Consider the following 13,789-nt stretch of genomic DNA (forward strand, 5'->3'; position numbering starts at 1 on the left):
TTCTGAATGACTTGTTCAGTGTTTATACTGCAAATGGTTGCTCGACTGGTTGCATCACTATTACTATTGTCCATACTGTATTTGTAACTCTAAAAATCCACCCAGCAACATGATAAAAAACACTTTAGCCATCGCATAGCAACACCCTGGCAACCAGCCACGACACTTAAGCATGTGCATAGCAATGCTCTAAAATATACTCAGAATCAGAGTTATTATTAATCAAAACTAAAGCTAAAACTATTAAAAAATCATTTTGCAATAATGAAGCTAAAACTAAAACGAAGTGTCTATTTACACTAAGTGCAAATAGCATCCCTTTTTGGCAAACGTTATTTACACTAGCTCCGCCCACCATTGTCTGGTTGGGCTTCTCAAGTTTTAAAAAAGACATGTAGAGTTCAATGTCTTCAGTGGTGCTGCAGTAGAGAGTAAGGCTTGCAAATCTGGCTTTTAACACAACTGATGCAGGTTCGAATCCGCCTTTTGCCAAGCTCGCATTTATTTTCAATAAAAATGAAAATAAACTGCGAACAAGTGTTTAATATGTTTTTATTAGGTAGGGTTAGGGGAATAATTGTAATAATTATAATCATTTACAACTATCGCTAAAAAATATGCTATTTTCGCTTAGTGTAAATAGCATCTATCGCTAAAAAAATATGCTATTTTCGCTTAGTGTAAATAGCATCTATTGCTAAAAAAAAAATTGTATTTTCACTTAGTGTAAATAGCATCTATCGCTAAAAATATGCTATTTTCGCTTAGTGTAAATAGCATCTATCGCTAAAAAAATATGCTATTTTCGCTTAGTGTAAATAGCATCTATTGCTAAAAAAAAAATTGTATTTTCACTTAGTGTAAATAGCATCTATCGCTAAAAATATGCTATTTTCGCTTAGTGTAAATAGCATCTATCGCTAAAAATATGCTATTTTCGCTTAGTGTAAATAGCATCTATCGCAAAAAATATGCTATTTTCACTTAGTGTAAGTAGCATCTATTGCTAAAAAATGTGCTACTTTCACTTAGTGTAAATAGCATCTATCGCTAAAAAATATGCTATTTTCGCTTAGTGTAAATAGCCTCTTGTTAAAAAAATATGCTATTTTTTTACTTAGTGTAAATAGCATCTATCGCTAAAAAAATGCTATTTTTGCTTAGTGTAAATAGCATCTATCGCAAAAAATATGCTATTTTCGCTTAGTGTAAATAGCATCTATCGCTAAAAAATATGCTATTTTCGCTTAGTGTAAATAGCATCTATCGCTAAAAAATATGCTATTTTCGCTTAGTGTAAATAGCATCTATCGCTAAAAAATATGCTATTTTCGCTTAGTGTAAATAGCATCTATCGCTAAAAATATGCTATTTTCGCTTAGTGTAAATAGCATCTATCGCTAAAAATATGCTGTTTTCGCTTAGTGTAAATAGCATCTATAGCTAAAAAAAAAATTGTATTTTCACTTAGTGTAAATAGCATCTATCGCTAAAAATATGCTATTTTCGCTTAGTGTAAATAGCATCTATCGCTAAAAATATGCTATTTTCGCTTAGTGTAAATAGCATCTATCGCAAAAAAAATGCTATTTTCACTTAGTGTAAGTAGCATCTATTGCTAAAAAATGTGCTACTTTCACTTAGTGTAAATAGCATCTATCGCTAAAAAATATGCTATTTTCGCTTAGTGTAAATAGCCTCTCGTTAAAAAAATATGCTATTTTTTTACTTAGTGTAAATAGCATCTATCGCTAAAAAAATGCTATTTTTGCTTAGTGTAAATAGCATCTATCGCTAAAAAAATGCTGTTTTCGCTTAGTGTAAATAGCATCTATCGCAAAAAATATGCTATTTTCGCTTAGTGTAAATAGCATCTATCGCTAAAAAATATGCTATTTTTGCTTAGTGTAAATAGCATCTATCGCTAAAAAATATGCTATTTTCGCTTAGTGTAAATAGCATCTATCGCTAAAAAAATGCTATTTTCGCTTAGTGTAAATAGCATCTATCGCTAAAAAAATGCTGTTTTCACTTAGTGTAAATAGCATCTATCGCAAAAAATATGCTATTTTCACTTAGTGTAAATAGCATCTATCGCTAAAAAATATGCCATTTTCGCTTAGTGTAAATAGCATCTATCGCAAAAAATATGCTATTTTCACTTAGTGTAAATAGCATCTATCGCTAAAAAAATGCTATTTTCGCTTAGTGTAAATAGCATCTATCGCTAAAAAAATGTTGTTTTCGCTTAGTGTAAATAGCATCTATCGCAAAAAATATGCTATTTTCACTTAGTGTAAATAGCATCTATCGCTAAAAAATATGCTATTTTCGCTTAGTGTAAATAGCATCTCGTTAAAAAATATGCTATTTTCGCTTAGTGTAAATAGCATCTATCGCTAAAAAATATACTATTTTCGCTTAGTATAAATAGCATCTATTGCTAAGCAAACATGCTATTTTCGCTTAGTGTAAATAGCATCTATCGCTAAAAAATATGCTATTTTCGCTTAGTGTAAATAGCATCTCGTTAAAAAATATGCTATTTTCGCTTAGTGTAAATAGCATCTATCGCTAAAAATATACTATTTTCGCTTAGTATAAATAGCATCTATTGCTAAGCAAACATGCTATTTTCGCTTAGTGTAAATAGCATCTATCGCTAAAAAATATGCAATTTTCGCTTAGTGTAAATAGCATCTTGCTAAAAAATATGCTATTTTCGCTTAGTGTAAATAGCATCTATCGCTAAAAAATATACTATTTTCGCTTAGTATAAATAGCATCTATTGCTAAGCAAACATGCTATTTTCGCTTAGTGTAAATAGCATCTATCGCTAAAAAATATACTATTTTCGCTTAGTATAAATAGCATCTATTGCTAAGCAAATATACTATTTTCGCTTAGTATAAATAGCATCTATTGCTAAGCAAACATGCTATTTTCACTTAGAGTAAATAGACTCTATCGCTAAAAATTTTTTATTTTCACTTAGTGTAACTAGCATCTATCACTAAAAAAATATGCTATTTTCAGTGTAAATAGAACATATTGCTATTTTCACTTAGTGTAAATAGCATCTGTCGCTAGGAAAATATGCTATTTTCACAATGGAAATATTTTAAAACAAACTAATAAAATTGGACAAGCACAAAAATTATTTAAAAAAAAAGAAAACTGAGAATATAAAAATAATAAAATAAAAATAAAATTCAAAATATTAATAAATACTAAGATAATATATAAATAATACTAAAATAACAGTTTTGCAGGGGCAAACACCACTTACATTTTCTTAAGAACATGAAAAAAATCTATTTTGTCATATATAATGCTTAATATGCATTCAAATATTTGAAAAAGTGTAGTACTCATTCTCAGCACTACACATTACGGTCACACACTCGACCATGAGTCACTTTGCTGCTGGTCGTATCCCTCTATATTTGTTCTGTGATATTGTCCGGGTGGGAGGCTTGAATTCTCTCCGTAGGAACAGAGGCCAAAAATAGTTTTTAGTGTGGTTTCTAATTAGAAGTGATGAGAGTCCCGCCTCATTAATTTCATCCAATCGTTGCTGTCAGTCTTCCGCACTAGAATAGCCGTGATCACAGCGCTGCCGCCCTTGGGATCCGTGTTATGGACGTATTAGGCAAAGCGAAGCTCTGACAACAGAGCGATGGCCTGAGAGGAGGGGCTCAGAGTTTGCTCTTTCATATCTCATGAGTCCTCAGTTATGTTTCAGTGAAGTTTGAACAGATGCTGCTCATGAATACACTGCATTTAAGGACTCAGGATTTTCTTCCTCAGTGATTTTGTCTTGTTTTTCGCAGTGTATCCTTTAGAAGAAAATCTGAAAATCTTTTCAGAAGAAACTCTCATTGTCTCTGAGTAAGAATTGTGACATTGAGCTCTGATTTGTGCATTCAGGAAATGACTTCAATAACACCCTTATGGGCGTCTGATTCAGGGTCAGCTGTTGGGGGATGTCCCACCTTCCAGACATTGCTAAAGTGTGCCATGACTTAATAACCCTAAAATCTCTTCATTCGGGGCGTTTTTCAGTAATCAAACTGATAAAAACAAAACAATCAATGCAGATGTCAGAAGTGGGAAAAGTTGGCACTGACATATGACAGTGTGACAGTGTCACTGGAGACTGTTTTGACGGCAGGCAGCATCTGATCTGGGAGATCCTCTGTGAATCACTGATCTAAGACCTTCACCGGTCTCCAGTTTTTCTCTCATGTGTCTTTCTGTATGTCTGTGCATGTGGTGTATGTGTATCATATTTCAGTGAGTCATATTTCACCCCAACATCAATAAATCATTTTTGCATATATATGTAGCCTAGGTATATATGTCTGGCCTATTTTTGCATAATTTTTTTTTTTTTTTTTTTTGCATTGTGGCTTCATTTTCACCCCAAATTCTCATTAGAGTTATTATAACTAAAACAAAAATCATTAAAAAAACCCCATTTTCGTTACTTTAAATAAAATAAACTTTAGAGGGCTAGATCACCCAAAAATTCAAAAGATCCCATGATTTACTCACCCTCAATCCATCCTAGGTGTATATGACTATTTCTTTCAGACGAAAGAATATATCCTTATATCCAAATTATCCTTATTCCTCCAAGGTTTATAATGGTTGTGAATGGGGGCCTGTTTTGAACAAGAAAATAAAATACAATAACGCATCCATCCATAATAAAAGTAATCCATATATGACTCATAAAGATGAAATAAAGGCCGTTTGAAGCGAAGCAATGCATTTTTGTAAGAAAAATATCCATATTTAAAACTTTACAAATTCCAATAACTAGCTTCCGGCGGACGACCGTACGCATACTGCGCATGTTGATTTGAGCGGAAGAGCAACTTTTGACCCGAATGCAAAAAGAAGCTGGAAATACCCTACATTTGAAGTAATATCAAAGACTATAGAATAACTCAAGACGCGTCACTCGTACTGTTTTGAATGGGAGACTGAATAATATGGCTGAATAAAGTCTCGCCTTCTAAATAAGAGCCAATCGCCAATTGGTAAAGTCATCGCGTCACTGCAGCGGCCGTTAGAAGCTCTGGTTTCTATAGGAACAGTCAGACGCGCGCCTCCGAAATGAGACAGAAGAGACGCGCATTTAGGACTGCGCATGCGCATTAGCTTGATCCAGCCTGAAAAATACCGTTTGTTTGTCATGATTCGAGTGTTTAGAAACAAAGTTTATGAGACAGTTGTTGTCAGATTTCATTGGTGATTTCAAATCGAAATCTTGGCAAACAGCTTTGGAGAATTTGATGTTTCCCCATTCAAAGAGATAGGAGAATGCCCGAGAGGCGTTTCAAAGATGGCCGCCGAGTGAAATGACTTGTCTTAAAGGGACTTTGAGCGATATAACGAACATCCCGACGCCGTCCACGCTGCTGAGAGCGACGGATGAATATGTAATATGTGCGGCGCTTTCCTCTCAATAACAAAATAAACAACAATAAATGGCAGCAGTGAGAAAACAGCAGTTCAGAAATCATCTGATCATAGTGTTGTGGATATGTTTGAACCAGCTCTGCCATTCACCGGCATCATGTCGACAGATGAGGTCATTAAAATTACACTGTTATGATAGTATGATAGTATATGATAGTATATTTGAGACTATACAGATCTGGCTGTGTGAGACTATTTGAATTAATCATTGACATTACAGTACAGAATAGCTCTTTCGGCATTTTCGTGAACATTGTATAAGAATTAATTCATGTGTCATAGAACAAAATAGAGGGTCTCGGGAACGCGCGCAACCGTCACTCTTTTTGATTTTCCCGTCAAAAACGTCTACAGGCGTTCATATACAACCTAGGAAATCGGGAAAAGTCTCTTTTTTTTAAGTTTCGTTACAAGCTGTTCACACATGGACAATAAAAAGGCAATTAATACATGACAATTCTTATATATAGTCGCTTTAACTAAAAAAAAAAAAAAAAAAAAAAAAAAAAAATATATATATATATATATATATATATATATATATATATAGCCTATATACAGTACAGTCCAAAAGTTTGGAACCACTAAGATTTTTAATGTTTTTAAAAGAAGTTTCGTCTGCTCACCAAGGCTACATTTATTTAATTAAAAATACAGTAAAAAACAGTAATATTGTGAAATATTATTACAATTTAAAATAACTGTGTACTATTTAAATATATTTGACAAAGTAATTTATTCCTGTGATGCAAAGCTGAATTTTCAGCATCGTTACTCCAGTCTTCAGTGTCACATGATCCTTCAGAAATCATTCTAATATGCTGATTTGCTGCTCAATAAACATTTATGATTATTTTCAATGTTGAAAACAGTTGTGTACTTTTTTTTCCAGGATTCCTTGATGAATAGAAAGTTCAAAAGAACAGCATTTATCTGAAATACAAAGCTTCTGTAGCATTATACACTACCGTTCAAAAGTTTGGGGTCAGTAAGAATTTTTATTATTTTTTTGAAAAGAAATTAATGAACTGAATACTTTTATTCAGCAAGGATGCATTAAATCAATCAAAAGTGGCAGTAAAGACATTTATAGTGTTACAAAAGATTAGATTTCAGATAAACACTGTTCTTTTGAACTTTCTATTCATCAAATAATCCTGAAAAAAAATATTGTACACAAATATTTTGTACAATTGTACACATTAAATGTTTCTTGAGCAGCAGATCAGCATATTAGAATGATTTCTGAAGGATCATGTGACACTGAAGACTGGAGTAATGATGCTGAAAATTCAGCTTTGCATCACAGGAATAAATTACTTTCACACACACATACATACAGACACACACAATGGAAAATGAAAAGCGAATCAAATCATTGTGTTACCCCATCAGAAAGAAAAATCCCAAATGAGATCATATTCATGTTTCTCATATGTATAGGCAGCACTGAGATTGAATGCAAATTTAAGTGTGTCTCCAATTTCTCAGAATTTTATTCTGAGAAAAAGACCGCAGTAATATCCCGTATCTCATCTAGAACTGAAGACAGATCTCAACAATGTCTCAAGCGGTGCTCAGATTTGACAAATTATTGCAATTGAAACCCAGATATCTTAATATGAACTCAAACATCCAAGATTGAATTTTTAATTTTAATGCTTTATATTGTCAACAAGTGACTCATTTGCTCGTTTGAGAACTTCAGAAGAAACAACTGAGACCAAGTGTGATATGCTGAGCTTCTTCATTTGACTTCCATCAGTGCAGTCACTGTACGGCCCTTATCTGAATGTTGAGAGATCATAAAGGAGATGGATGATTAAAGTCGGCATTAAACAGAAGTTGCGCAGATCTTTTCTTTCCTATTGTGACGTACATCCGAGTGAAACGGCTTCTGGAAGAAGAACAAATGTAGGTCGGGGCTTAATTTTGTCAGTTGGTTGGATGGCCTTGGTTTGCTATTGGTATAATTGCATGAATTAAAAAAAAAATTATGATCATTTATAATAAACTACAATATTCAATAAAAAATAACAATTGTCCATTTAGATTTTTTGGTGACTTTAAGATGTTCTGCTGGTTGTTGGTTAGATGTTAATAAACAGAGTAAGACACGCTGCTCTTAAACAATGTCACTTGTAAGTGACAAGTACTTTCCACTTTTAAACCCTAATGTATACAGTAAGTCTGTTTTTGCTAGTTACTGTTGCTCTGTGTCTTTGTGCCCCACTTCAAGCTGGCCTGCCGGGTCTGTCCTGTTTGGAATGAGATACTTTCACTCAGAAGTGGCTCTATATGAAACCTTGGTAGGCGTCTCTCGAGACAACAGCTGCAGACTTTAACAAGCAGACCATAACACCACCGCCTGTATATCACACTCTAAAAATGCTACAATGAAGACACATAATCCCATAAGGTCAGTTCAAAAATAATCAGGTCATAAGATAAAAATTGCTCTTGAAATATGAATATGTGTTAGAGGGAACGGCAATCACTGCTTATACCTTGTTGTATCTCGGACAGACATTTGATTAGAGACAAAAACAAATCTTCCAGTGCAACATTTATGAATTCAGAATTTTTTTTAGCAATGGCTCATTATTAAAGTTTATTAAGTATTAAACTTCAGATATTTCAAGATATCTTTGACAATATTAATAGTTAAATAAAGTGTCTATTTATTATATAATGGTGGATTATATAAGGGTCAATGATGTGACGGTCATTTTTTTGTCCAAAGGCCTTAATAATAATAAAAAACAAAGATATGACATCCAAAGTAACTATCACTTTTATTGAATCCCAAAGGTTTTAATAGCAACCGCTATAAAACATGGAAAATGTTGTAATATTTTAAAAACTTGTAGTAAATATTAAAGGTTTGATTGTCCTTTTGCTAGCTAGCTAGATATCAGCCTGTTAGCATTATTTGAAAATATCGTCATTCGGTGTAACCAAAAGTGTCATTCGGTAAAACCGAAATTTTGTTTAAACCGAATGACTTTTTGGTGACAAATTTTAAACATCTTGTAAAAAAATGACAAAATCAGTGTTAATTGATTATGAAAACCACATAATCTCTTTGTTAACACTTAATAAAATTAATTATAACTATAATTATACACTTTTAAAAACCTTCCAGTCAAAAGTTTGGAAACATTACTGTTTTTAATGTTTTTGAACGAAGTCTCTTATGCTCATTAAGGCTCCATTTATTTAATAATAAATACAGAAAAAACAATAATATTGTGAAATATTACTACAATTTAAAATTATGATTTTCTATTTAAATATACTTTAAAATATAATTTATTCCTGTGATGCAAAGCTGAATTTTCAGCATCATTACTCCAGTCTTCAGTGTCACATGATCCTTCAGAAATCATTCTAATGATGCTGATTTGATACTCAGTTATTATCAATGTTGGAAACAGTTGTGTTGCTTAATATTTTTTTGGAATCTGTAATACTTTTTTTCAGGATTCATTGATGAATAAAAGGTTAAAAAGAGCAGCATTTATTCAAAATCTAAAGCTTTTCTAACAATATAAATCTTTACTCTCACTTTTTATCAATTTAACACATCCGTGCTGAATAAAAGTATTAATTTCTTTCAAAAAAAAAAAAAGAAAAAAAATGACTGACCCCAAACTTTTGAACGGTAGCGTATATTGTTACAAAGATTTTAACTCAATGCTGATATTTTTTATTCATCAAAGAATCCTGAAAAAGTATCACAGGTTATAAAATAATATTAAGCAGCACAACTGTTTCCAACATTGATTATAAATCATCATATTAGAATGATTTCTGAAGGATCATGTGACACTGAAGACTGGAGTAATGATGCTGACAATTCAGCTTTGATCACAGAAATAAATTACAAAATTACATTTTAAAGTATATTAAAATAGAAAACCATAATTTTAAATTGTAATAATATTTCACAAAATTATTGTTTTTTATGTATTTATTATGAAATAAATGGAGCCTTGGTGAGTACAAGAGATTTTGTTCAAAAACATTAAAAATATTAATGTTTCCAAACTTTTGACTGGTAGTGTGTATATATATATATATATATATATATATATATATATATATATATATGCTGAAGAAGTAGTGCTCAGCTTCATGAATCGAATTATTAAGCACACAAAAAAGTATTTGCACAGAAAAAGGTATAACAGTTTATTACATTTAAAAAAAAAAAACACTGGAAAATATTCTGTCCTGATATTATTGGCTCCTAAAATCAAATAAGCAGCAAATTATTTGATGCAAATCCATTCAATATTTACAGGCAACATTATAGTGTGTGTCTTGTGTGTTGGTTGTTATATCCACAGTAAACAGAGGGTAAACAGAAGCAGTAATATTGAGGCTACATTTGGCATTGGGCAAGAGGTTAAGTTTCTCCGTTGTAATGAGAGCCATAATGAAAATCTGTCCTTGCATAGCTGGAAGAAATCGCTCTGCATTTAGATGTAATGTTAAGATGCTTCCCTGTTTAGTTCCAGCCACATGTCCCGGATCTAATTTTAGCCTGAAACATGAAACAGTCACAATAAAGGAGCTATTTATAATCGTTGTGCTGTTTTGGGGGCAGTGAGTTATCTCCAAATGACAACATTACATTAGTGAGTAGAGCGGTGAGCTGCCAGTCAAGAGTATGATAACAGAGACGGTGATTTCAGATGCCTGCACTGCAGAACATGACTGGATTAATGGATATAACCATGCACAGAGAAGGTTATATCTCCTGTTGACATGTCAGACTTATTGCAATTAAGTTTTATGGATGTACTCTTGAAACTGTGTGTATTTTAATTCTCACTCCAGGTACTCCATTGTAAATGCATTACTGTAAACACGATTTTTTGAGTCTATCTATCTTGTGACTTTAAACTTTCTTTAAAAAGTACTTTAAAATTATTCTTTTATGTGTAAAAAAAATCATGAGGGAAAAATATTGAGTGCACCTTTAAGGGGCGTTCACACATAACAAGCAGCGTCACGCTTAAGTCGTCCAATTTCCTTGAAAATACTTGTACATTAGATTCAAAACGTCAATTTGCTTGTTAAACAAAACTTTTTAGATTTTAATTGGGAAGCTGTATAATTCAACTGAGGCCTTTCAAGGGCAGCCTAGTGAAAATGGCCTCAGTACAGCGCCTGTAGAACATTATTTGTATATATCTTTCAACTTTATTAACAAATAGACCTAGTTTAGTTGCAGATCTTTCATTTACCACAACTGCGATGTATATCACACAAGTTAGTCGCGATTATTCATATTATTTCAGCATTTTGAATGGGCGCGCGAGACGCCAAATTCTTCCCGCTAAAAGTGCGAGGAGCTGCGCGCGCACTTCTAGTCTGACAGGAGGACGGGTTTCTGAGGTAAGACTGTTTTACCCAGTGCCCAAGGAAGTCGACCGGAAGTTGAAGTCGGCCGCGTGCCGCCATCTTGTAGCAGAACTTCACTTGCGTTAGCCATCCCATTGACTCCCATTCATTTTGGCGTCACTTTGACAGCACATAACTTTACATCTGAGGCGTTTAAAGACTCAATTTGTCCATTATTTATTTCTAAAGATACACGACAATGTATAAAGGGCTCCATTACCTTCTATGTTACATTATGGCCCCGTAGAAACAGTTTTTGTAAAAATAGGCTAACGATTGCGTCATAACCACTCGACTCTCTGTCGCACAGTAGAGAATTTACCGTACAGACAGGAGGAGAAGCTCGCAGGCAATAGTATGCATTAACTTAATATGGCGTACTGGCGTTACATTTTAAAATACTATACAAAATAATTAATCAGAATAATTACTCCTGCTCACTCACGCCAAAGAACTCCCCGCTCAAGCTCGCCGTCTCTGCAAGATTAACGATGGCAGTTTGCACGCACAGCTACTAGAAGATTTACATCTGTCAGACAGGGTGCTGACGTCATCAAGCTTAGTTTGAGTCTGCGCGTCAGAAACGGAAGTGCTAAAAATCGCTAAAAATGGGCTTCACTTGTCTCAATTGAGTTCCAATGGGGTCGCTGTGTCCATTTCTTTTACTGTCTATGGTTTTACCTAGCGACAAATTATATAACGTTACATTGTCAAAATTCGTATTTACATCGTAGTTGTGCTAATTGATTGTCATGCTGTGGTATATTTTATGACATAAAATGTCGAATTTATGAAATAAAAAGTCAAAGAAGAAATTATGACACGCTAAGCTATTATTATGAGATTAATAAACCGAAATTATGAGTTTCTATGTAATAATTATAACTTTAATTTTTGTCACAGCAACTTTTTAAGTCAGAATTTCGACTTTCTAAATCATAATTTTATCTTAAATGCCATAATTATGACTTTTATGTCATAATTTCGAATTTTTATGTCAGAATTACGAATTACAAAAGCACGGGTTTTCTTATGTGGCGGAAATGGGCTGAAAATATTCCCTCAAATAACCATTTAAGTGAAAATGACATAATCAGACTAAATAAACCCTTTGGAATACAGATATGACTGTTTTCTTGGGAGTCTGACTGATTTGTAAAAAAAATAAAAATAATTAACAATAAATAAATGAATAATTTTCATTTAATTATAAATTAATACAATTTGTTATGTTAAAATAAAAAAAATATTAGTTATTAATCTATTAAATTACATTATGTGAAAATAAATACATAAAGATAGATTAATATAAATAAAAAAATAACATAATAAATAAACAAATAATATACATTTAACAATAGTGAGTTGAAAAAAATATAATAATGCAACTTAATAAACTAATTTTAGATTTATATGATTAATTTTTACACAACCCAGATTGAGGTAAAAAATTGACAAACCCAGTGATTGGGTTGTTTTAACCCAGTGGTTGGGTTAAATGTTTGACCATCTTGCTGCGTAGTTTTATTAAACTCAACTATTGTTTAAAAATAACTACATGTCTGGCTTAAAATGAACCCAAAATAGGTTGGAAATTAAAAATCAGACACAATTACTAAAGGGAACAATAATAATCAAAAAGTGAAAATTTATTAATAAGCAATTTATTCATTAAACTTATTAATAAATGTTCACTTATTAAACATATTAATAATTGTGAATTTCCAACATACTTTGGTTTCATTTTAAGCATGAATACAGTAATCATCACTGCTGTTTGAATATTTATTATAATTTCATCTTTTATGAATGACAAAGAGGCAGTGAAATGCAGGGATATAAAAAAGCGATAAAACCTTACACAAAATCTAAAGGAAAGGATGCACTAAACATGTAAATTTCACTTGTAGACAAAAAAAGAGAAAGAATCATAAATCTTTGCTGGTCTCTACTGCCACCTTGTGTCTGTTTGTGAGCATGGAACTTCTTCATTGTGAGGATGTTTAGTACAGTTTCCCAAACTGGGTTTCATGAAGAAACTGCAGGGAAGAAAATCTAATAATTAAATCATAAAAATGTACAAGTAAAGAATTTTAAAAAGTCACTAAAAAGAGATTGTAATCTTTTAAAGATGAATCATGCAGCTCTAATCAATCAATTCTCATCAGCTTTGAACCTACAACCTATCAGTTACCAGCTCAGGTCATTAACCACTAGGCCACCTGTTCAGAGCACAGTCTGTCTGTCGTCTGTCTGCGCAGCTCCGTGACATCCTGACAGACCGGGTCACCCGTCTCTACAACCTGTGCCGTAAAACATCAATTATTTATGCCTTCTCTAAACACAACACACAATCCGCATTGCCTATTATAGAAGAGCTGCTCAATGGCTTCAGTAAACAGCTCTGGAAGAAACACTCTCTGTGTCATTGAGTTTACTGGAGACAGAGTGTAAATTTCAGCTCGTGTCTGGATTAGCTTGACTCGCGCTCACATTCTCGGCTGGCAGAAAAACGAGTGTTATTGTAGAGCACAGACTCATCGCATGTCAAGATGTTGTGTAGGACGTGAACCGTCTGTGATGGTCGTGAACAGAAACAAATTCAGACGTGGATATTAGGGGATTTGCTCAGTTGCTGCTTAAATATTGGGAAGGATTTGAAGCTGTTTGCAAAGGGATGCATGACAGATTATTGCTCATATTTAACACTATAAAGCCTACTGTATCATATTTGATACATGAGCTTCTTGGATGTCTGAATGATCAATATGATCAAAACTTTGCCGATAAACCTGTCGCACACAATCTACTCATGCCTTCTGTCGTCGAAGGCATGCACCAATTTGACGGAGCTGCACTGCTCTCTCCTGAAGAGGGTGCAAAAAG

General features: G+C 33.0%; 1 long non-coding RNA gene across 4 annotated transcripts in view; it reads left to right on the forward strand.

Annotated features, from left to right (window-relative positions):
* The first annotated feature begins 7,454 nt into the window (after positions 1–7,454).
* Positions 7,455–13,789, forward strand: part of LOC125278558 — a 69,111-nt gene continuing 62,776 nt past the window's right edge. The window contains exon 1 of one of the 4 annotated variants that reach the window (XR_007187177.1): positions 7,455–7,910. This is a non-coding gene — a long non-coding RNA (uncharacterized LOC125278558). The other 3 variants (XR_007187176.1, XR_007187175.1, XR_007187174.1) reach the window with 3 other exon arrangements.

Source organism: Megalobrama amblycephala, linkage group LG11 (assembly GCF_018812025.1).
Source record: "Megalobrama amblycephala isolate DHTTF-2021 linkage group LG11, ASM1881202v1, whole genome shotgun sequence".
In the NCBI taxonomy this organism is placed as follows: Eukaryota; Metazoa; Chordata; class Actinopteri; order Cypriniformes; family Xenocyprididae; genus Megalobrama; species Megalobrama amblycephala.